At 41.0% G+C, this 21,159-nt stretch overlaps 26 non-coding genes across 26 annotated transcripts; all 26 read right to left on the bottom strand.

Annotated features, from left to right (window-relative positions):
- Positions 1-101: 101 nt before the first annotated feature.
- TRNAQ-UUG (transfer RNA glutamine (anticodon UUG)) lies at positions 102-173 on the bottom strand. The gene has a single exon. It is a non-coding gene; the product is annotated as a tRNA-Gln (tRNA).
- Positions 174-1,194: 1,021 nt separating this feature from the next.
- Positions 1,195-1,276, bottom strand: TRNAS-UGA (transfer RNA serine (anticodon UGA)). The gene has a single exon. It is a non-coding gene; the product is annotated as a tRNA-Ser (tRNA).
- A 286-nt stretch (positions 1,277-1,562) lies between these two features.
- TRNAQ-UUG (transfer RNA glutamine (anticodon UUG)) lies at positions 1,563-1,634 on the bottom strand. Its single transcript has one exon. It is a non-coding gene; the product is annotated as a tRNA-Gln (tRNA).
- Positions 1,635-2,655: 1,021 nt separating this feature from the next.
- On the bottom strand, positions 2,656-2,737 carry TRNAS-UGA (transfer RNA serine (anticodon UGA)). Its single transcript has one exon. It is a non-coding gene; the product is annotated as a tRNA-Ser (tRNA).
- A 286-nt stretch (positions 2,738-3,023) lies between these two features.
- Positions 3,024-3,095, bottom strand: TRNAQ-UUG (transfer RNA glutamine (anticodon UUG)). Its single transcript has one exon. It is a non-coding gene; the product is annotated as a tRNA-Gln (tRNA).
- Positions 3,096-4,116: 1,021 nt separating this feature from the next.
- Positions 4,117-4,198, bottom strand: TRNAS-UGA (transfer RNA serine (anticodon UGA)). Its single transcript has one exon. It is a non-coding gene; the product is annotated as a tRNA-Ser (tRNA).
- Positions 4,199-4,484: 286 nt separating this feature from the next.
- On the bottom strand, positions 4,485-4,556 carry TRNAQ-UUG (transfer RNA glutamine (anticodon UUG)). The gene has a single exon. It is a non-coding gene; the product is annotated as a tRNA-Gln (tRNA).
- Positions 4,557-5,577: 1,021 nt separating this feature from the next.
- On the bottom strand, positions 5,578-5,659 carry TRNAS-UGA (transfer RNA serine (anticodon UGA)). The gene has a single exon. It is a non-coding gene; the product is annotated as a tRNA-Ser (tRNA).
- A 286-nt stretch (positions 5,660-5,945) lies between these two features.
- On the bottom strand, positions 5,946-6,017 carry TRNAQ-UUG (transfer RNA glutamine (anticodon UUG)). The gene has a single exon. It is a non-coding gene; the product is annotated as a tRNA-Gln (tRNA).
- Positions 6,018-7,038: 1,021 nt separating this feature from the next.
- On the bottom strand, positions 7,039-7,120 carry TRNAS-UGA (transfer RNA serine (anticodon UGA)). Its single transcript has one exon. It is a non-coding gene; the product is annotated as a tRNA-Ser (tRNA).
- A 286-nt stretch (positions 7,121-7,406) lies between these two features.
- TRNAQ-UUG (transfer RNA glutamine (anticodon UUG)) lies at positions 7,407-7,478 on the bottom strand. Its single transcript has one exon. It is a non-coding gene; the product is annotated as a tRNA-Gln (tRNA).
- Positions 7,479-8,499: 1,021 nt separating this feature from the next.
- Positions 8,500-8,581, bottom strand: TRNAS-UGA (transfer RNA serine (anticodon UGA)). Its single transcript has one exon. It is a non-coding gene; the product is annotated as a tRNA-Ser (tRNA).
- A 286-nt stretch (positions 8,582-8,867) lies between these two features.
- TRNAQ-UUG (transfer RNA glutamine (anticodon UUG)) lies at positions 8,868-8,939 on the bottom strand. The gene has a single exon. It is a non-coding gene; the product is annotated as a tRNA-Gln (tRNA).
- Positions 8,940-9,960: 1,021 nt separating this feature from the next.
- TRNAS-UGA (transfer RNA serine (anticodon UGA)) lies at positions 9,961-10,042 on the bottom strand. Its single transcript has one exon. It is a non-coding gene; the product is annotated as a tRNA-Ser (tRNA).
- Positions 10,043-10,328: 286 nt separating this feature from the next.
- TRNAQ-UUG (transfer RNA glutamine (anticodon UUG)) lies at positions 10,329-10,400 on the bottom strand. Its single transcript has one exon. It is a non-coding gene; the product is annotated as a tRNA-Gln (tRNA).
- A 1,021-nt stretch (positions 10,401-11,421) lies between these two features.
- Positions 11,422-11,503, bottom strand: TRNAS-UGA (transfer RNA serine (anticodon UGA)). The gene has a single exon. It is a non-coding gene; the product is annotated as a tRNA-Ser (tRNA).
- Positions 11,504-11,789: 286 nt separating this feature from the next.
- TRNAQ-UUG (transfer RNA glutamine (anticodon UUG)) lies at positions 11,790-11,861 on the bottom strand. The gene has a single exon. It is a non-coding gene; the product is annotated as a tRNA-Gln (tRNA).
- A 1,389-nt stretch (positions 11,862-13,250) lies between these two features.
- TRNAQ-UUG (transfer RNA glutamine (anticodon UUG)) lies at positions 13,251-13,322 on the bottom strand. The gene has a single exon. It is a non-coding gene; the product is annotated as a tRNA-Gln (tRNA).
- A 1,389-nt stretch (positions 13,323-14,711) lies between these two features.
- On the bottom strand, positions 14,712-14,783 carry TRNAQ-UUG (transfer RNA glutamine (anticodon UUG)). The gene has a single exon. It is a non-coding gene; the product is annotated as a tRNA-Gln (tRNA).
- A 1,021-nt stretch (positions 14,784-15,804) lies between these two features.
- TRNAS-UGA (transfer RNA serine (anticodon UGA)) lies at positions 15,805-15,886 on the bottom strand. Its single transcript has one exon. It is a non-coding gene; the product is annotated as a tRNA-Ser (tRNA).
- A 286-nt stretch (positions 15,887-16,172) lies between these two features.
- On the bottom strand, positions 16,173-16,244 carry TRNAQ-UUG (transfer RNA glutamine (anticodon UUG)). Its single transcript has one exon. It is a non-coding gene; the product is annotated as a tRNA-Gln (tRNA).
- Positions 16,245-17,633: 1,389 nt separating this feature from the next.
- TRNAQ-UUG (transfer RNA glutamine (anticodon UUG)) lies at positions 17,634-17,705 on the bottom strand. The gene has a single exon. It is a non-coding gene; the product is annotated as a tRNA-Gln (tRNA).
- Positions 17,706-18,726: 1,021 nt separating this feature from the next.
- TRNAS-UGA (transfer RNA serine (anticodon UGA)) lies at positions 18,727-18,808 on the bottom strand. Its single transcript has one exon. It is a non-coding gene; the product is annotated as a tRNA-Ser (tRNA).
- Positions 18,809-19,094: 286 nt separating this feature from the next.
- On the bottom strand, positions 19,095-19,166 carry TRNAQ-UUG (transfer RNA glutamine (anticodon UUG)). Its single transcript has one exon. It is a non-coding gene; the product is annotated as a tRNA-Gln (tRNA).
- Positions 19,167-20,187: 1,021 nt separating this feature from the next.
- On the bottom strand, positions 20,188-20,269 carry TRNAS-UGA (transfer RNA serine (anticodon UGA)). Its single transcript has one exon. It is a non-coding gene; the product is annotated as a tRNA-Ser (tRNA).
- A 286-nt stretch (positions 20,270-20,555) lies between these two features.
- TRNAQ-UUG (transfer RNA glutamine (anticodon UUG)) lies at positions 20,556-20,627 on the bottom strand. Its single transcript has one exon. It is a non-coding gene; the product is annotated as a tRNA-Gln (tRNA).
- Between the last annotated feature and the right edge of the window lie 532 nt (positions 20,628-21,159).

Raw genomic sequence — 21,159 nt, 5'->3', positions numbered from 1 at the left:
TTATCAGCATGTTTGGGGTCATGAAATAAAGGTCTTGATTTTTAACTCAATCTCTGCCCCAAAAGTCATGAAAACAATCTTTGGCTGAAGGAATTTCTTAAAGGTTCCACCGAGATTTGAACTCGGATAGCTGGATTCAAAGTCCAGAGTGCTAACCGTTACACCATGGAACCTTACAGTCTGTGGGCACGGGGAGGCATTAGTTCCATGACAAGCCTTGGCAACGCGATGACCTTGATCAAATTGCGTATGATGTTGGAAACAGGGTGAGTACTGCTGTCCAAAACAACAGAGATCACACAATGGTAGCTTATATGGGTTTCCTGCCGGGAAGAAAAAAAATCATAGCGTCCAAATCATAGGGTTTTGCAATGTAACCGCTTTTCTAATATAATGTTATCAAAAATGTCAACATTTGACATGACTCTTCTTTAGTATGTCCATTTTTCACAGGACATGTTCATCCCAGCCCTTCTGTGTCATTGGACAATCAACTTCTAGATCTTTCAAACTGCTCCTGAGTTACCTCTCAATATTTCGCTAAACTTTTAGAATACCACCCCCAGCTTTTGGAACCTTAAACCTCTGAGATGGCAGGCAAAAGCATAGTTGGCAGAAAAGTTTATGGCCCAGTTGGAGAACAATATGAAAGTGGTGGGAGGTAACTGTCTTCTTAAATTGCAAGGGGTGAAGGGAATTGTCTTATGTGTTCACAGTAGCTTCCTGTCAAGAAAGAAGGGGAACAAAAGCCACACAAAATGATGAAATGTTTAAGGACATGAAATCAGAAAACATGTTTCAATTTCAAACAATTAACATTTGGAAAAGCTTATTTTTCACTAGGACGACCAATTTTGTAAAAATCTTGTTCTATAGGCTTTCTAAAGGTGCTGTGGTCATACGACAAGGGTTGTCTTAAAATCATCTCCGAATCTGTCTTATAATCACATTACTGTATCCTTTGCCTGGTAATGGGGTAGAAATTAAAAAAGACCCCTAAAGCTATATACAGGCAGACATTTAAAGCTTATCATTCGGAAGGCGCTACACATTTTGCAAGTCAAAAGCTACTTCATAGCTTTTTGCAAAAGGGATTGTACTTTCTCATCTCTGGAAACTTGCACGCTGGACAGAGGGGTTCAAAGAGAAAGATTTAGTCTAGCAATGCTATGCTCTAAGGACAGGAAACTTAGACGTAGTCGGCAGGATTTGAACCTGCGCGGGGAGACCCCAATCGATTTCAAGTCCATCGCCTTAACCACTCAGCCACGACTACTACATGCAGGAAGCCAGATGCATGGGTTTCATTCCCTTTGCTACACAGCTTTACATCCTAGATCAGGGTTGATTGTTCCCCAAGCACTCTGTTTGAATGGGAGTCTTCTGGCTGCACTAAGAAGTAAACTGATGGTTTCATTGGGAAAACCATAGACATGCAGAAGAGTGTCCCTTTTGAACCTTTTATCAGCATGTTTGGGGTCATGAAATAAAGGTCTTGATTTTTAACTCAATCTCTGCCCCAAAAGTCATGAAAACAATCTTTGGCTGAAGGAATTTCTTAAAGGTTCCACCGAGATTTGAACTCGGATAGCTGGATTCAAAGTCCAGAGTGCTAACCGTTACACCATGGAACCTTACAGTCTGTGGGCACGGGGAGGCATTAGTTCCATGACAAGTTTTGGCAACGCGATGACCTTGATCAAATTGCGTATGATGTTGGAAACAGGGTGAGTACTGCTGTCCAAAACAACAGAGATCACACAATGGTAGCTTATATGGGTTTCCTGCCGGGAAGAAAAAAAATCATAGCGTCCAAATCATAGGGTTTTGCAATGTAACCGCTTTTCTAATATAATGTTATCAAAAATGTCAACATTTGACATGACTCTTCTTTAGTATGTCCATTTTTCACAGGACATGTTCATCCCAGCCCTTCTGTGTCATTGGACAATCAACTTCTAGATCTTTCAAACTGCTCCTGAGTTACCTCTCAATATTTCGCTAAACTTTTAGAATACCACCCCCAGCTTTTGGAACCTTAAACCTCTGAGATGGCAGGCAAAAGCATAGTTGCCAGAAAAGTTTATGGCCCAGTTGGAGAACAATATGAAAGTGGTGGGAGGTAACTGTCTTCTTAAATTGCAAGGGGTGAAGGGAATTGTCTTATGTGTTCACAGTAGCTTCCTGTCAAGAAAGAAGGGGAACAAAAGCCACACAAAATGATGAAATGTTTAAGGACATGAAATCAGAAAACATGTTTCAATTTCAAACAATTAACATTTGGAAAAGCTTATTTTTCACTAGGACGACCAATTTTGTAAAAATCTTGTTCTATAGGCTTTCTAAAGGTGCTGTGGTCATACGACAAGGGTTGTCTTAAAATCATCTCCGAATCTGTCTTATAATCACATTACTGTATCCTTTGCCTGGTAATGGGGTAGAAATTAAAAAAGACCCCTAAAGCTATATACAGGCAGACATTTAAAGCTTATCATTCGGAAGGCGCTACACATTTTGCAAGTCAAAAGCTACTTCATAGCTTTTTGCAAAAGGGATTGTACTTTCTCATCTCTGGAAACTTGCACGCTGGACAGAGGGGTTCAAAGAGAAAGATTTAGTCTAGCAATGCTATGCTCTAAGGACAGAAAACTTAGACGTAATCGGCAGGATATGAACCTGCGCGGGGAGACCCCAATGGATTTCAAGTCCATCGCCTTAACCACTCGGCCACGACTACTACATGCAGGAAGCCAGATGCATGGGTTTCATTCCCTTTGCTACATAGCTTAACATCCTAGATCAGGGTTGATTGTTCCCCAAGCACTCTGTTTGAATGGGAGTCTTCTGGCTGCACTAAGAAGTAAACTGATGGTTTCATTGGGAAAACCATAGACGTGCAGAAGAGTGTCCCTTTTGAACCTTTTATCAGCATGTTTGGGGTCATGAAATAAAGGTCTTGATTTTTAACTCAATCTCTGCCCCAAAAGTCATGAAAACAATCTTTGGCTGAAGGAATTTCTTAAAGGTTCCACCGAGATTTGAACTCGGATAGCTGGATTCAAAGTCCAGAGTGCTAACCGTTACACCATGGAACCTTACAGTCTGTGGGCACGGGGAGGCATTAGTTCCATGACAAGCCTTGGCAACGCGATGACCTTGATCAAATTGCGTATGATGTTGGAAACAGGGTGAGTACTGCTGTCCAAAACAACAGAGATCACACAATGGTAGCTTATATGGGTTTCCTGCCGGGAAGAAAAAAAATCATAGCGTCCAAATCATAGGGTTTTGCAATGTAACCGCTTTTCTAATATAATGTTATCAAAAATGTCAACATTTGACATGACTCTTCTTTAGTATGTCCATTTTTCACAGGACATGTTCATCCCAGCCCTTCTGTGTCATTGGACAATCAACTTCTAGATCTTTCAAACTGCTCCTGAGTTACCTCTCAATATTTCGCTAAACTTTTAGAATACCACCCCCAGCTTTTGGAACCTTAAACCTCTGAGATGGCAGGCAAAAGCATAGTTGGCAGAAAAGTTTATGGCCCAGTTGGAGAACAATATGAAAGTGGTGGGAGGTAACTGTCTTCTTAAATTGCAAGGGGTGAAGGGAATTGTCTTATGTGTTCACAGTAGCTTCCTGTCAAGAAAGAAGGGGAACAAAAGCCACACAAAATGATGAAATGTTTAAGGACATGAAATCAGAAAACATGTTTCAATTTCAAACAATTAACATTTGGAAAAGCTTATTTTTCACTAGGACGACCAATTTTGTAAAAATCTTGTTCTATAGGCTTTCTAAAGGTGCTGTGGTCATACGACAAGGGTTGTCTTAAAATCATCTCCGAATCTGTCTTATAATCACATTACTGTATCCTTTGCCTGGTAATGGGGTAGAAATTAAAAAAGACCCCTAAAGCTATATACAGGCAGACATTTAAAGCTTATCATTCGGAAGGCGCTACACATTTTGCAAGTCAAAAGCTACTTCATAGCTTTTTGCAAAAGGGATTGTACTTTCTCATCTCTGGAAACTTGCACGCTGGACAGAGGGGTTCAAAGAGAAAGATTTAGTCTAGCAATGCTATGCTCTAAGGACAGAAAACTTAGACGTAATCGGCAGGATATGAACCTGCGCGGGGAGACCCCAATGGATTTCAAGTCCATCGCCTTAACCACTCGGCCACGACTACTACATGCAGGAAGCCAGATGCATGGGTTTCATTCCCTTTGCTACATAGCTTAACATCCTAGATCAGGGTTGATTGTTCCCCAAGCACTCTGTTTGAATGGGAGTCTTCTGGCTGCACTAAGAAGTAAACTGATGGTTTCATTGGGAAAACCATAGACGTGCAGAAGAGTGTCCCTTTTGAACCTTTTATCAGCATGTTTGGGGTCATGAAATAAAGGTCTTGATTTTTAACTCAATCTCTGCCCCAAAAGTCATGAAAACAATCTTTGGCTGAAGGAATTTCTTAAAGGTTCCACCGAGATTTGAACTCGGATAGCTGGATTCAAAGTCCAGAGTGCTAACCGTTACACCATGGAACCTTACAGTCTGTGGGCACGGGGAGGCATTAGTTCCATGACAAGCCTTGGCAACGCGATGACCTTGATCAAATTGCGTATGATGTTGGAAACAGGGTGAGTACTGCTGTCCAAAACAACAGAGATCACACAATGGTAGCTTATATGGGTTTCCTGCCGGGAAGGAAAAAAATCATAGCGTCCAAATCATAGGGTTTTGCAATGTAACCGCTTTTCTAATATAATGTTATCAAAAATGTCAACATTTGACATGACTCTTCTTTAGTATGTCCATTTTTCACAGGACATGTTCATCCCAGCCCTTCTGTGTCATTGGACAATCAACTTCTAGATCTTTCAAACTGCTCCTGAGTTACCTCTCAATATTTCGCTAAACTTTTAGAATACCACCCCCAGCTTTTGGAACCTTAAACCTCTGAGATGGCAGGCAAAAGCATAGTTGGCAGAAAAGTTTATGGCCCAGTTGGAGAACAATATGAAAGTGGTGGGAGGTAACTGTCTTCTTAAATTGCAAGGGGTGAAGGGAATTGTCTAATGTGTTCACAGTAGCTTCCTGTCAAGAAAGAAGGGGAACAAAAGCCACACAAAATGATGAAATGTTTAAGGACATGAAATCAGAAAACATGTTTCAATTTCAAACAATTAACATTTGGAAAAGCTTATTTTTCACTAGGACGACCAATTTTGTAAAAATCTTGTTCTATAGGGTTTCTAAAGGTGCTGTGGTCATACGACAAGGGTTGTCTTAAAATCATCTCCGAATCTGTCTTATAATCACATTACTGTATCCTTTGCCTGGTAATGGGGTAGAAATTAAAAAAGACCCCTAAAGCTATATACAGGCAGACATTTAAAGCTTATCATTCGGAAGGCGCTACACATTTTGCAAGCCAAAAGCTACTTCATAGCTTTTTGCAAAAGGGATTGTACTTTCTCATCTCTGGAAACTTGCACGCTGGACAGAGGGGTTCAAAGAGAAAGATTTAGTCTAGCAATGCTATGCTCTAAGGACAGAAAACTTAGACGTAATCGGCAGGATATGAACCTGCGCGGGGAGACCCCAATGGATTTCAAGTCCATCGCCTTAACCACTCGGCCACGACTACTACATGCAGGAAGCCAGATGCATGGGTTTCATTCCCTTTGCTACATAGCTTAACATCCTAGATCAGGGTTGATTGTTCCCCAAGCACTCTGTTTGAATGGGAGTCTTCTGGCTGCACTAAGAAGTAAACTGATGGTTTCATTGGGAAAACCATAGACATGCAGAAGAGTGTCCCTTTTGAACCTTTTATCAGCATGTTTGGGGTCATGAAATAAAGGTCTTGATTTTTAACTCAATCTCTGCCCCAAAAGTCATGAAAACAATCTTTGGCTGAAGGAATTTCTTAAAGGTTCCACCGAGATTTGAACTCGGATAGCTGGATTCAAAGTCCAGAGTGCTAACCGTTACACCATGGAACCTTACAGTCTGTGGGCACGGGGAGGCATTAGTTCCATGACAAGCCTTGGCAACGCGATGACCTTGATCAAATTGCGTATGATGTTGGAAACAGGGTGAGTACTGCTGTCCAAAACAACAGAGATCACACAATGGTAGCTTATATGGGTTTCCTGCCGGGAAGAAAAAAAATCATAGCGTCCAAATCATAGGGTTTTGCAATGTAACCGCTTTTCTAATATAATGTTATCAAAAATGTCAACATTTGACATGACTCTTCTTTAGTATGTCCATTTTTCACAGGACATGTTCATCCCAGCCCTTCTGTGTCATTGGACAATCAACTTCTAGATCTTTCAAACTGCTCCTGAGTTACCTCTCAATATTTCGCTAAACTTTTAGAATACCACCCCCAGCTTTTGGAACCTTAAACCTCTGAGATGGCAGGCAAAAGCATAGTTGCCAGAAAAGTTTATGGCCCAGTTGGAGAACAATATGAAAGTGGTGGGAGGTAACTGTCTTCTTAAATTGCAAGGGGTGAAGGGAATTGTCTTATGTGTTCACAGTAGCTTCCTGTCAAGAAAGAAGGGGAACAAAAGCCACACAAAATGATGAAATGTTTAAGGACATGAAATCAGAAAACATGTTTCAATTTCAAACAATTAACATTTGGAAAAGCTTATTTTTCACTAGGACGACCAATTTTGTAAAAATCTTGTTCTATAGGCTTTCTAAAGGTGCTGTGGTCATACGACAAGGGTTGTCTTAAAATCATCTCCGAATCTGTCTTATAATCACATTACTGTATCCTTTGCCTGGTAATGGGGTAGAAATTAAAAAAGACCCCTAAAGCTATATACAGGCAGACATTTAAAGCTTATCATTCGGAAGGCGCTACACATTTTGCAAGTCAAAAGCTACTTCATAGCTTTTTGCAAAAGGGATTGTACTTTCTCATCTCTGGAAACTTGCACGCTGGACAGAGGGGTTCAAAGAGAAAGATTTAGTCTAGCAATGCTATGCTCTAAGGACAGAAAACTTAGACGTAATCGGCAGGATATGAACCTGCGCGGGGAGACCCCAATGGATTTCAAGTCCATCGCCTTAACCACTCGGCCACGACTACTACATGCAGGAAGCCAGATGCATGGGTTTCATTCCCTTTGCTACATAGCTTAACATCCTAGATCAGGGTTGATTGTTCCCCAAGCACTCTGTTTGAATGGGAGTCTTCTGGCTGCACTAAGAAGTAAACTGATGGTTTCATTGGGAAAACCATAGACGTGCAGAAGAGTGTCCCTTTTGAACCTTTTATCAGCATGTTTGGGGTCATGAAATAAAGGTCTTGATTTTTAACTCAATCTCTGCCCCAAAAGTCATGAAAACAATCTTTGGCTGAAGGAATTTCTTAAAGGTTCCACCGAGATTTGAACTCGGATAGCTGGATTCAAAGTCCAGAGTGCTAACCGTTACACCATGGAACCTTACAGTCTGTGGGCACGGGGAGGCATTAGTTCCATGACAAGCCTTGGCAACGCGATGACCTTGATCAAATTGCGTATGATGTTGGAAACAGGGTGAGTACTGCTGTCCAAAACAACAGAGATCACACAATGGTAGCTTATATGGGTTTCCTGCCGGGAAGGAAAAAAATCATAGCGTCCAAATCATAGGGTTTTGCAATGTAACCGCTTTTCTAATATAATGTTATCAAAAATGTCAACATTTGACATGACTCTTCTTTAGTATGTCCATTTTTCACAGGACATGTTCATCCCAGCCCTTCTGTGTCATTGGACAATCAACTTCTAGATCTTTCAAACTGCTCCTGAGTTACCTCTCAATATTTCGCTAAACTTTTAGAATACCACCCCCAGCTTTTGGAACCTTAAACCTCTGAGATGGCAGGCAAAAGCATAGTTGGCAGAAAAGTTTATGGCCCAGTTGGAGAACAATATGAAAGTGGTGGGAGGTAACTGTCTTCTTAAATTGCAAGGGGTGAAGGGAATTGTCTAATGTGTTCACAGTAGCTTCCTGTCAAGAAAGAAGGGGAACAAAAGCCACACAAAATGATGAAATGTTTAAGGACATGAAATCAGAAAACATGTTTCAATTTCAAACAATTAACATTTGGAAAAGCTTATTTTTCACTAGGACGACCAATTTTGTAAAAATCTTGTTCTATAGGCTTTCTAAAGGTGCTGTGGTCATACGACAAGGGTTGTCTTAAAATCATCTTCGAATCTGTCTTACAATCACATTACTGTATCCTTTGCCTGGTAATGGGGTAGAAATTAAAAAAGACCCCTAAAGCTATATACAGGCAGACATTTAAAGCTTATCATTCGGAAGGCGCTACACATTTTGCAAGTCAAAAGCTACTTCATAGCTTTTTGCAAAAGGCATTGTACTTTCTCAACTCTGGAAACTTGCACGCTGGACAGAGGGGTTCAAAGAGAAAGATTTAGTCTAGCAATGCTATGCTCTAAGGACAGAAAACTTAGACATAGTCGACAGGATTTGAACCTGCGCAGGGAGACCCCAATGGATTTCAAGTCCATCGCCTTAACCACTCGGCCACGACTACTACATGCGGGAAGCCAGATGCATGGGTTTCATTCCCTTTGCTACACAGCTTAACATCCTAGATCAGGGTTGATTGTTCCCCAAGCACTCTGTTTGAATGGGAGTCTTCTGGCTGCACTAAGAAGTAAACTGATGGTTTCATTGGGAAAACCATAGACGTGCAGAAGAGTGTCCCTTTTGAACCTTTTATCAGCATGTTTGGGGTCATGAAATAAAGGTCTTGATTTTTAACTCAATCTCTGCCCCAAAAGTCATGAAAACAATCTTTGGCTGAAGGAATTTCTTAAAGGTTCCACCGAGATTTGAACTTGGTTCGCTGGATTCAAAGTCCAGAGTGCTAACCGTTACACCATGGAACCTTACAGTCTGTGGGCACGGGGAGGCATTAGTTCCATGACAAGCCTTGGCAACGCGATGACCTTGATCAAATTGCGTATGATGTTGGAAACAGGGTGAGTACTGCTGTCCAAAACAACAGAGATCACACAATGGTAGCTTATATGGGTTTCCTGCCGGGAAGAAAAAAAATCATAGCGTCCAAATCATAGGGTTTTGCAATGTAACCGCTTTTCTAATATAATGTTATCAAAAATGTCAACATTTGACATGACTCTTCTTTAGTATGTCCATTTTTCACAGGACATGTTCATCCCAGCCCTTCTGTGTCATTGGACAATCAACTTCTAGATCTTTCAAACTGCTCCTGAGTTACCTCTCAATATTTCGCTAAACTTTTAGAATACCACCCCCAGCTTTTGGAACCTTAAACCTCTGAGATGGCAGGCAAAAGCATAGTTGGCAGAAAAGTTTATGGCCCAGTTGGAGAACAATATGAAAGTGGTGGGAGGTAACTGTCTTCTTAAATTGCAAGGGGTGAAGGGAATTGTCTTATGTGTTCACAGTAGCTTCCTGTCAAGAAAGAAGGGGAACAAAAGCCACACAAAATGATGAAATGTTTAAGGACATGAAATCAGAAAACATGTTTCAATTTCAAACAATTAACATTTGGAAAAGCTTATTTTTCACTAGGACGACCAATTTTGTAAAAATCTTGTTCTATAGGGTTTCTAAAGGTGCTGTGGTCATACGACAAGGGTTGTCTTAAAATCATCTCCGAATCTGTCTTATAATCACATTACTGTATCCTTTGCCTGGTAATGGGGTAGAAATTAAGAAAGACCCCTAAAGCTATATACAGGCAGACATTTAAAGCTTATCATTCGGAAGGCGCTACACATTTTGCAAGTCAAAAGCTACTTCATAGCTTTTTGCAAAAGGGATTGTACTTTCTCATCTCTGGAAACTTGCACGCTGGACAGAGGGGTTCAAAGAGAAAGATTTAGTCTAGCAATGCTATGCTCTAAGGACAGAAAACTTAGACGTAATCGGCAGGATATGAACCTGCGCGGGGAGACCCCAATGGATTTCAAGTCCATCGCCTTAACCACTCGGCCACGACTACTACATGCAGGAAGCCAGATGCATGGGTTTCATTCCCTTTGCTACATAGCTTAACATCCTAGATCAGGGTTGATTGTTCCCCAAGCACTCTGTTTGAATGGGAGTCTTCTGGCTGCACTAAGAAGTAAACTGATGGTTTCATTGGGAAAACCATAGACGTGCAGAAGAGTGTCCCTTTTGAACCTTTTATCAGCATGTTTGGGGTCATGAAATAAAGGTCTTGATTTTTAACTCAATCTCTGCCCCAAAAGTCATGAAAACAATCTTTGGCTGAAGGAATTTCTTAAAGGTTCCACCGAGATTTGAACTCGGATAGCTGGATTCAAAGTCCAGAGTGCTAACCGTTACACCATGGAACCTTACAGTCTGTGGGCACGGGGAGGCATTAGTTCCATGACAAGCCTTGGCAACGCGATGACCTTGATCAAATTGCGTATGATGTTGGAAACAGGGTGAGTACTGCTGTCCAAAACAACAGAGATCACACAATGGTAGCTTATATGGGTTTCCTGCCGGGAAGGAAAAAAATCATAGCGTCCAAATCATAGGGTTTTGCAATGTAACCGCTTTTCTAATATAATGTTATCAAAAATGTCAACATTTGACATGACTCTTCTTTAGTATGTCCATTTTTCACAGGACATGTTCATCCCAGCCCTTCTGTGTCATTGGACAATCAACTTCTAGATCTTTCAAACTGCTCCTGAGTTACCTCTCAATATTTCGCTAAACTTTTAGAATACCACCCCCAGCTTTTGGAACCTTAAACCTCTGAGATGGCAGGCAAAAGCATAGTTGGCAGAAAAGTTTATGGCCCAGTTGGAGAACAATATGAAAGTGGTGGGAGGTAACTGTCTTCTTAAATTGCAAGGGGTGAAGGGAATTGTCTAATGTGTTCACAGTAGCTTCCTGTCAAGAAAGAAGGGGAACAAAAGCCACACAAAATGATGAAATGTTTAAGGACATGAAATCAGAAAACATGTTTCAATTTCAAACAATTAACATTTGGAAAAGCTTATTTTTCACTAGGACGACCAATTTTGTAAAAATCTTGTTCTATAGGCTTTCTAAAGGTGCTGTGGTCATACGACAAGGGTTGTCTTAAAATCATCTCCGAATCTGTCTTATAATCACATTACTGTATCCTTTGCCTGGTAATGGGGTAGAAATTAAAAAAGACCCCTAAAGCTATATACAGGCAGACATTTAAAGCTTATCATTCGGAAGGCGCTACACATTTTGCAAGTCAAAAGCTACTTCATAGCTTTTTGCAAAAGGGATTGTACTTTCTCATCTCTGGAAACTTGCACGCTGGACAGAGGGGTTCAAAGAGAAAGATTTAGTCTAGCAATGCTATGCTCTAAGGACAGAAAACTTAGACGTAATCGGCAGGATATGAACCTGCGCGGGGAGACCCCAATGGATTTCAAGTCCATCGCCTTAACCACTCGGCCACGACTACTACATGCAGGAAGCCAGATGCATGGGTTTCATTCCCTTTGCTACATAGCTTAACATCCTAGATCAGGGTTGATTGTTCCCCAAGCACTCTGTTTGAATGGGAGTCTTCTGGCTGCACTAAGAAGTAAACTGATGGTTTCATTGGGAAAACCATAGACGTGCAGAAGAGTGTCCCTTTTGAACCTTTTATCAGCATGTTTGGGGTCATGAAATAAAGGTCTTGATTTTTAACTCAATCTCTGCCCCAAAAGTCATGAAAACAATCTTTGGCTGAAGGAATTTCTTAAAGGTTCCACCGAGATTTGAACTCGGATGGCTGGATTCAAAGTCCAGAGTGCTAACCGTTACACCATGGAACCTTACAGTCTGTGGGCACGGGGAGGCATTAGTTCCATGACAAGCCTTGGCAACGCGATGACCTTGATCAAATTGCGTATGATGTTGGAAACAGGGTGAGTACTGCTGTCCAAAACAACAGAGATCACACAATGGTAGCTTATATGGGTTTCCTGCCGGGAAGGAAAAAAATCATAGCGTCCAAATCATAGGGTTTTGCAATGTAACCGCTTTTCTAATATAATGTTATCAAAAATGTCAACATTTGACATGACTCTTCTTTAGTATGTCCATTTTTCACAGGACATGTTCATCCCAGCCCTTCTGTGTCATTGGACAATCAACTTCTAGATCTTTCAAACTGCTCCTGAGTTACCTCTCAATATTTCGCTAAACTTTTAGAATACCACCCCCAGCTTTTGGAACCTTAAACCTCTGAGATGGCAGGCAAAAGCATAGTTGGCAGAAAAGTTTATGGCCCAGTTGGAGAACAATATGAAAGTGGTGGGAGGTAACTGTCTTCTTAAATTGCAAGGGGTGAAGGGAATTGTCTAATGTGTTCACAGTAGCTTCCTGTCAAGAAAGAAGGGGAACAAAAGCCACACAAAATGATGAAATGTTTAAGGACATGAAATCAGAAAACATGTTTCAATTTCAAACAATTAACATTTGGAAAAGCTTATTTTTCACTAGGACGACCAATTTTGTAAAAATCTTGTTCTATAGGGTTTCTAAAGGTGCTGTGGTCATACGACAAGGGTTGTCTTAAAATCATCTCCGAATCTGTCTTATAATCACATTACTGTATCCTTTGCCTGGTAATGGGGTAGAAATTAAAAAAGACCCCTAAAGCTATATACAGGCAGACATTTAAAGCTTATCATTCGGAAGGCGCTACACATTTTGCAAGTCAAAAGCTACTTCATAGCTTTTTGCAAAAGGGATTGTACTTTCTCATCTCTGGAAACTTGCACGCTGGACAGAGGGGTTCAAAGAGAAAGATTTAGTCTAGCAATGCTATGCTCTAAGGACAGAAAACTTAGACGTAGTCGACAGGATTTGAACCTGCGCAGGGAGACCCCAATGGATTTAAAGTCCATCGCCTTAACCACTCGGCCACGACTACTACATGCAGGAAACCAGATGCATGGGTTTCATTCCCTTTGCTACACAGCTTAACATCCTAGATCAGGGTTGATTGTTCCCCAAGCACTCTGTTTGAATGGGAGTCTTCTGGCTGCACTAAGAAGTAAACTGATGGTTTCATTGGGAAAACCATAGACGTGCAGAAGAGTGTCCCTTTTGAACCTTTTATCAGCATGTTTGGGGTCATGAAATAAAGGTCTTGAGTTTTAACTCAATCTCTGCCCCAAAAGTCATGAAAACAATCTTTGGCTGAAGGAATTTCTTAAAGGTTCCACCGAGATTTGAACTCGGATCGCTGGATTCAAAGTCCAGAGTGCTAACCGTTACACCATGGAACCTTACAGTCTGTGGGCACGGGGAGGCATTAGTTCCATGACAAGCCTTGGCAACGCGATGACCTTGATCAAATTGCGTATGATGTTGGAAACAGGGTGAGTACTGCTGTCCAAAACAACAGAGATCACACAATGGTAGCTTATATGGGTTTCCTGCCGGGAAGAAAAAAAATCATAGCGTCCAAATCATAGGGTTTTGCAATGTAACCGCTTTTCTAATATAATGTTATCAAAAATGTCAACATTTGACATGACTCTTCTTTAGTATGTCCATTTTTCACAGGACATGTTCATCCCAGCCCTTCTGTGTCATTGGACAATCAACTTCTAGATCTTTCAAACTGCTCCTGAGTTACCTCTCAATATTTCGCTAAACTTTTAGAATACCACCCCCAGCTTTTGGAACCTTAAACCTCTGAGATGGCAGGCAAAAGCATAGTTGGCAGAAAAGTTTATGGCCCAGTTGGAGAACAATATGAAAGTGGTGGGAGGTAACTGTCTTCTTAAATTGCAAGGGGTGAAGGGAATTGTCTTATGTGTTCACAGTAGCTTCCTGTCAAGAAAGAAGGGGAACAAAAGCCACACAAAATGATGAAATGTTTAAGGACATGAAATCAGAAAACATGTTTCAATTTCAAACAATTAACATTTGGAAAAGCTTATTTTTCACTAGGACGACCAATTTTGTAAAAATCTTGTTCTATAGGCTTTCTAAAGGTGCTGTGGTCATACGACAAGGGTTGTCTTAAAATCATCTCCGAATCTGTCTTATAATCACATTACTGTATCCTTTGCCTGGTAATGGGGTAGAAATTAAAAAAGACCCCTAAAGCTATATACAGGCAGACATTTAAAGCTTATCATTCGGAAGGCGCTACACATTTTGCAAGTCAAAAGCTACTTCATAGCTTTTTGCAAAAGGGATTGTACTTTCTCATCTCTGGAAACTTGCACGCTGGACAGAGGGGTTCAAAGAGAAAGATTTAGTCTAGCAATGTTATGCTCTAAGGACAGAAAACTTAGACGTAGTCGACAGGATTTGAACCTGCGCAGGGAGACCCCAATGGATTTAAAGTCCATCGCCTTAACCACTCGGCCACGACTACTACATGCAGGAAACCAGATGCATGGGTTTCATTCCCTTTGCTACACAGCTTAACATCCTAGATCAGGGTTGATTGTTCCCCAAGCACTCTGTTTGAATGGGAGTCTTCTGGCTGCACTAAGAAGTAAACTGATGGTTTCATTGGGAAAACCATAGACGTGCAGAAGAGTGTCCCTTTTGAACCTTTTATCAGCATGTTTGGGGTCATGAAATAAAGGTCTTGAGTTTTAACTCAATCTCTGCCCCAAAAGTCATGAAAACAATCTTTGGCTGAAGGAATTTCTTAAAGGTTCCACCGAGATTTGAACTCGGATCGCTGGATTCAAAGTCCAGAGTGCTAACCGTTACACCATGGAACCTTACAGTCTGTGGGCACGGGGAGGCATTAGTTCCATGACAAGCCTTGGCAACGCGATGACCTTGATCAAATTGCGTATGATGTTGGAAACAGGGTGAGTACTGCTGTCCAAAACAACAGAGATCACACAATGGTAGCTTATATGGGTTTCCTGCCGGGAAGAAAAAAAATCATAGCGTCCAAATCATAGGGTTTTGCAATGTAACCGCTTTTCTAATATAATGTTATCAAAAATGTCAACATTTGACATGACTCTTCTTTAGTATGTCCATTTTTCACAGGACATGTTCATCCCAGCCCTTCTGTGTCATTGGACAATCAACTTCTAGATCTTTCAAACTGCTCCTGAGTTACCTCTCAATATTTCGCTAAACTTTTAGAATACCACCCCCAGCTTTTGGAACCTTAAACCTCTGAGATGGCAGGCAAAAGCATAGTTGGCAGAAAAGTTTATGGCCCAGTTGGAGAACAATATGAAAGTGGTGGGAGGTAACTGTCTTCTTAAATTGCAAGGGGTGAAGGGAATTGTCTTATGTGTTCACAGTAGCTTCCTGTCAAGAAAGAAGGGGAACAAAAGCCACACAAAATGATGAAATGTTTAAGGACATGAAATCAGAAAACATGTTTCAATTTCAAACAATTAACATTTGGAAAAGCTTATTTTTCACTAGGACGACCAATTTTGTAAAAATCTTGTTCTATAGGCTTTCTAAAGGTGCTGTGGTCATACGACAAGGGTTGTCTTAAAATCATCTCCGAATCTGTCTTATAATCACATTACTGTATCCTTTGCCTGGTAATGGGGTAGAAATTAAAAAAGACCCCTAAAGCTATATACAGGCAGACATTTAAAGCTTATCATTCGGAAGGCGCTACACATTTTGCAAGTCAAAAGCTACTTCATAGCTTTTTGCAAAAGGGATTGTACTTTCTCATCTCTGGAAACTTGCACGCTGGACAGAGGGGTTCAAAGAGAAAGATTTAGTCTAGCAATGCTATGCTCTAAGGACAGAAAACTTAGACGTAATCGGCAGGATATGAATCTGCGCGGGGAGACCCCAATGGATTTCAAGTCCATCGCCTTAACCACTCGGCCACGACTACTACATGCAGGAAGCCAGATGCATGGGTTTCATTCCCTTTGCTACATAGCTTAACATCCTAGATCAGGGTTGATTGTTCCCCAAGCACTCTGTTTGAATGGGAGTCTTCTGGCTGCACTAAGAAGTAAACTGATGGTTTCATTGGGAAAACCATAGACGTGCAGAAGAGTGTCCCTTTTGAACCTTTTATCAGCATGTTTGGGGTCATGAAATAAAGGTCTTGATTTTTAACTCAATCTCTGCCCCAAAAGTCATGAAAACAATCTTTGGCTGAAGGAATTTCTTAAAGGTTCCACCGAGATTTGAACTCGGATGGCTGGATTCAAAGTCCAGAGTGCTAACCGTTACACCATGGAACCTTACAGTCTGTGGGCACGGGGAGGCATTAGTTCCATGACAAGCCTTGGCAACGCGATGACCTTGATCAAATTGCGTATGATGTTGGAAACAGGGTGAGTACTGCTGTCCAAAACAACAGAGATCACACAATGGTAGCTTATATGGGTTTCCTGCCGGGAAGGAAAAAAATCATAGCGTCCAAATCATAGGGTTTTGCAATGTAACCGCTTTTCTAATATAATGTTATCAAAAATGTCAACATTTGACATGACTCTTCTTTAGTATGTCCATTTTTCACAGGACATGTTCATCCCAGCCCTTCTGTGTCATTGGACAATCAACTTCTAGATCTTTCAAACTGCTCCTGAGTTACCTCTCAATATTTCGCTAAACTTTTAGAATACCACCCCCAGCTTTTGGAACCTTAAACCTCTGAGATGGCAGGCAAAAGCATAGTTGGCAGAAAAGTTTATGGCCCAGTTGGAGAACAATATGAAAGTGGTGGGAGGTAACTGTCTTCTTAAATTGCAAGGGGTGAAGGGAATTGTCTAATGTGTTCACAGTAGCTTCCTGTCAAGAAAGAAGGGGAACAAAAGCCACACAAAATGATGAAATGTTTAAGGACATGAAATCAGAAAACATGTTTCAATTTCAAACAATTAACATTTGGAAAAGCTTATTTTTCACTAGGACGACCAATTTTGTAAAAATCTTGTTCTATAGGGTTTCTAAAGGTGCTGTGGTCATACGACAAGGGTTGTCTTAAAATCATCTCCGAATCTGTCTTATAATCACATTACTGTATCCTTTGCCTGGTAATGGGGTAGAAATTAAAAAAGACCCCTAAAGCTATATACAGGCAGACATTTAAAGCTTATCATTCGGAAGGCGCTACACATTTTGCAAGTCAAAAGCTACTTCATAGCTTTTTGCAAAAGGGATTGTACTTTCTCATCTCTGGAAACTTGCACGCTGGACAGAGGGGTTCAAAGAGAAAGATTTAGTCTAGCAATGCTATGCTCTAAGGACAGAAAACTTAGACGTAGTCGACAGGATTTGAACCTGCGCAGGGAGACCCCAATGGATTTAAAGTCCATCGCCTTAACCACTCGGCCACGACTACTACATGCAGGAAACCAGATGCATGGGTTTCATTCCCTTTGCTACACAGCTTAACATCCTAGATCAGGGTTGATTGTTCCCCAAGCACTCTGTTTGAATGGGAGTCTTCTGGCTGCACTAAGAAGTAAACTGATGGTTTCATTGGGAAAACCATAGACGTGCAGAAGAGTGTCCCTTTTGAACCTTTTATCAGCATGTTTGGGGTCATGAAATAAAGGTCTTGAGTTTTAACTCAATCTCTGCCCCAAAAGTCATGAAAACAATATTTGGCTGAAGGAATTTCTTAAAGGTTCCACCGAGATTTGAACTCGGATCGCTGGATTCAAAGTCCAGAGTGCTAACCGTTACACCATGGAACCTTACAGTCTGTGGGCACGGGGAGGCATTAGTTCCATGACAAGCCTTGGCAACGCGATGACCTTGATCAAATTGCGTATGATGTTGGAAACAGGGTGAGTACTGCTGTCCAAAACAACAGAGATCACACAATGGTAGCTTATATGGGTTTCCTGCCGGGAAGAAAAAAAATCATAGCGTCCAAATCATAGGGTTTTGCAATGTAACCGCTTTTCTAATATAATGTTATCAAAAATGTCAACATTTGACATGACTCTTCTTTAGTATGTCCATTTTTCACAGGACATGTTCATCCCAGCCCTTCTGTGTCATTGGACAATCAACTTCTAGATCTTTCAAACTGCTCCTGAGTTACCTCTCAATATTTCGCTAAACTTTTAGAATACCACCCCCAGCTTTTGGAACCTTAAACCTCTGAGATGGCAGGCAAAAGCATAGTTGGCAGAAAAGTTTATGGCCCAGTTGGAGAACAATATGAAAGTGGTGGGAGGTAACTGTCTTCTTAAATTGCAAGGGGTGAAGGGAATTGTCTTATGTGTTCACAGTAGCTTCCTGTCAAGAAAGAAGGGGAACAAAAGCCACACAAAATGATGAAATGTTTAAGGACATGAAATCAGAAAACATGTTTCAATTTCAAACAATTAACATTTGGAAAAGCTTATTTTTCACTAGGACGACCAATTTTGTAAAAATCTTGTTCTATAGGCTTTCTAAAGGTGCTGTGGTCATACGACAAGGGTTGTCTTAAAATCATCTCCGAATCTGTCTTATAATCACATTACTGTATCCTTTGCCTGGTAATGGGGTAGAAATTAAAAAAGACCCCTAAAGCTATATACAGGCAGACATTTAAAGCTTATCATTCGGAAGGCGCTACACATTTTGCAAGTCAAAAGCTACTTCATAGCTTTTTGCAAAAGGGATTGTACTTTCTCATCTCTGGAAACTTGCACGCTGGACAGAGGGGTTCAAAGAGAAAGATTTAGTCTAGCAATGCTATGCTCTAAGGACAGAAAACTTAGACGTAGTCGACAGCATTTGAACCTGCGCAGGGAGACCCCAATGGATTTCAAGTCCATCGCCTTAACCACTCGGCCAAAACTACTACATGCAGGAAGCCAGGTGCATGGGTTTCATTCCCTTTGCTACACAGCTTAACATCCTAGATCAGGGTTGATTGTTCCCCAAGCACTCTGTTTGAATGGGAGTCTTCTGGCTGCACTAAGAAGTAAACTGATGGTTTCATTGGGAAAACCATAGACGTGCAGAAGAGTGTCCCTTTTGAACCTTTTATCAGCATGTTTGGGGTCATGAAATAAAGGTCTTGATTTTTAACTCAATCTCTTCCCCAAAAGTCATGAAAACAATCTTTGGCTGAAGGAATTTCTTAAAGGTTCCACCGAGATTTGAACTCGGATAGCTGGATTCAAAGTCCAGAGTGCTAACCGATACACCATGGAACCTTACAGTCTGTGGGCACGGGGAGGCATTAGTTCCATAACAAGCCTTGGCAACGCGATGACCTTGATCAAATTGCGTATGATGTTGGAAACAGGGTGAGTACTGCTGTCCAAAACAACAGAGATCACACGATGGTAGCTTATATGGGTTTCCTGCCGGGAAGGAAAAAAATCATAGCGTCCAAATCATAGGGTTTTGCAATGTAACCGCTTTTCTAATATAATGTTATCAAAAATGTCAACATTTGACATGACTCTTCTTTAGTATGTCCATTTTTCACAGGACATGTTCATCCCAGCCCTTCTGTGTCATTGGACAATCAACTTCTAGATCTTTCAAACTGCTCCTGAGTTACCTCTCAATATTTCGCTAAACTTTTAGAATACCACCCCCAGCTTTTGGAACCTTAAACCTCTGAGATGGCAGGCAAAAGCATAGTTGGCAGAAAAGTTTATGGCCCAGTTGGAGAACAATATGAAAGTGGTGGGAGGTAACTGTCTTCTTAAATTGCAAGGGGTGAAGGGAATTGTCTTATGTGTTCACAGTAGCTTCCTGTCAAGAAAGAAGGGGAACAAAAGCCACACAAAATGATGAAATGTTTAAGGACATGAAATCAGAAAACATGTTTCAATTTCAAACAATTAACATTTGGAAAAGCTTATTTTTCACTAGGACGACCAATTTTGTAAAAATCTTGTTCTATAGGGTTTCTAAAGGTGCTGTGGTCATACGACAAGGGTTGTCTTAAAATCATCTCCGAATCTGTCTTATAATCACATTACTGTATCCTTTGCCTGGTAATGGGGTAGAAATTAAAAAAGACCCCTAAAGCTATATACAGGCAGACATTTAAAGCTTATCATTCGGAAGGCGCTACACATTTTGCAAGTCAAAAGCTACTTCATAGCTTTTTGCAAAAGGGATTGTACTTTCTCATCTCTGGAAACTTGCACGCTGGACAGAGGGGTTCAAAGAGAAAGATTTAGTCTAGCAATGCTATGCTCTAAGGACAGAAAATTCAGACATAGTCGGCAGGATTTGAACCTGCGCGGGGAGACCACAATGGATTTCAAGTCCTTCGACTTAACCACTCGGCCACGACTACTACATGCAGAAAGCCAGATGCATGGGTTTCATTCCCTTTGCTACACAGCTTAACATCCTAGATCAGGGTTGATTGTTCCCCAAGCACTCTGTTTGAATGGGAGTCTTCTGGCTGCACTAAGAAGTAAACTGATGGTTTCATTGGGAAAACCATAGACGTGCAGAAGAGTGTCCCTTTTGAACCTTTTATCAGCATGTTTGGGGTCATGAAATAAAGGTCTTGATTTTTAACTCAATCTCTGCCCCAAAAGTCATGAAAACAATCTTTGGCTGAAGGAATTTCTTAAAGGTTCCACCGAGACTTGAACTCGGATCGCTGGATTCAAAGTCCAGAGTGCTAACCGTTACACCATGGAACCTTACAGTCTGTGGGCACGGGGAGGCATTAGTTCCATGACAAGCCTTGGCAACGCGATGACCTTGATCAAATTGCGTATGATGTTGGAAACAGGGTGAATACTGCTGTCCAAAACAACAGAGATCACACGATGGTAGCTTATATGGGTTTCCTGCCGGGAAGGAAAAAAATCATAGCGTCCAAATCATAGGGTTTTACAATGTAACCGCTTTTCTAATATAATGTTATCAAAAATGTCAACATTTGACATGACTCTTCTTTAGTATGTCCATTTTTCACAGGACATGTTCATCCCAGCCCTTCTGTGTCATTGGACAATCAACTTCTAGATCTTTCAAACTGCTCCTGAGTTACCTCTCAATATTTCGCTAAACTTTTAGAATACCACCCCCAGCTTTTGGAACCTTAAACCTCTGAGATGGCAGGCAAAAGCATAGTTGGCAAAAAAGTTTATGGCCCAGTTGGAGAACAATATGAAAGTGGTGGGAGGTAACTGTCTTCTTAAATTGCAAGGGGTGAAGGGAATTGTCTAA

This window comes from Engystomops pustulosus, chromosome 7 (assembly GCF_040894005.1).
Source record: "Engystomops pustulosus chromosome 7, aEngPut4.maternal, whole genome shotgun sequence".
NCBI classification, from domain to species: Eukaryota; Metazoa; Chordata; class Amphibia; order Anura; family Leptodactylidae; genus Engystomops; species Engystomops pustulosus.
This window is presented reverse-complemented; position numbering and strand designations above follow the sequence as displayed.